Raw genomic sequence first — 1565 nt, forward strand, 5'->3', positions numbered from 1 at the left:
CCTGCCTCTGCCTCCCGAGTGTTGGGATTAAAGGCGTGCACCACCACACCCGGCTCTACAGCAATTTTTATTGCTTTTGGAGACAGGGTCTTGTGTGACCCAGACTGTTCTAGAACTTGCTATATAGCCAGGAATGACTTTGAATGTCTGATCTGGCTTCCACCTCCTGAATAGTGTGTGAAGGCATGGGCTGCCATGCCTGGTTTTATACCAGCTCTTAGTATGTATCTTGTGTAGCCTTGTCCCTAAAGGCCGTCTATGGAATTACCCATCAGAGACTATTAGGGCTCAGAAAACTTTGAAATGGAAGAAAAACAGTGACAAATTCTTTCCTAGACCTCCTGACCTTGTAACACCCATAGCCTTTTCTTCCTCACGTCAGGTATAGAAACCAGAATTCTTTTTCCTAATGCTGGTTATAAAACCTGGAAGCCCCCTTCCCAGAAGCCAGCTGTAAAACCTAAAAATATACCGTATTCCATTATGGGTGTTTTACCCTATCATCAAAATTCCTCAAGCACGGAAGTAGCTTCCCCAAATAAGACACAATTTTCTAAGATGTGTAATGCCGTGGTTTGGATAAGCATCCACCCATGTGCCTTAAGGTCTTGGCAGTAAGTCTGTCAAGCAGTTGGGAGATGGTAAAACACCTAATATATGGATCCCAGTGCAAGAAATTGGGTCACTGGAAATGGAGGCATCCGATGTCAGCCCTCCCTCAGTTTGTTCCCTGTCTGCCATGCTGTGAGAGCAGCCTTCTCTGCCAAGTGTCCCAGAACACACTGTCTTGTCATAGGCCACAAAACAGCAGGTCAACCAACTCTGGATAGAAAATTTCAAAATTATGATGAAAATAAATTTTTTGCTTTATAAGCTGATTATCCCAAGTGTTTTGTTATTGTAATGCCAATTAACACATATTACTTAAGTAATATTTCTTTGCATATGATTTCCAAATTCAAAGCCAACCTTGATTTCCAAATTGAAAGCCAACCTGAGCTTCAGCAATATAATAGGATTCTGTTTGCTGCCATGTCTGAGTTCCTACTGTTAAACCCCTCCATTTAGGTCCAACTGTCTTCGACAATAGTGGGAAGGTATTATCTCATATCAAAGAAAACTGGGGGTAAGTGACCTCTACTGTCTATTCACTTTATTTCTCACTAACAGCAGGAACCCATATCTTTTTCCACACTGTTCCTTTGGACACCCATAGGATGATACCAACAGTCACAATCACACAGCATCCGGCACAAGTCAAGACCAACTCTTTCCATGTAGCTTTTTAGCATCAAGAAAGCCTTTCTCAGAAGGCCTCAGGCAGATTTCCCACACCCAAGCCAGTCACTAGTGTCAACATGAAATAACATCTCTCTGCTTTCAAGGATACAGGAACAATGTTTATTTTACCGTGGCCCAGGAATACAGACTCAAGTTATCCTGAGCGACACAGAACGAGATCCTATGTCAACACATTTATCAAATGCATTGGTGGAAGCTAGGCGTGGTGGTGCTCGCCTTTAATCCCAGCACTCGGGAGGCAGAGGCAGGTGGATTTCTGAGTT

The sequence above is a fragment of the Mus caroli genome, chromosome 4 (genome assembly GCF_900094665.2).
Source record: "Mus caroli chromosome 4, CAROLI_EIJ_v1.1, whole genome shotgun sequence".
NCBI classification, from domain to species: Eukaryota; Metazoa; Chordata; class Mammalia; order Rodentia; family Muridae; genus Mus; species Mus caroli.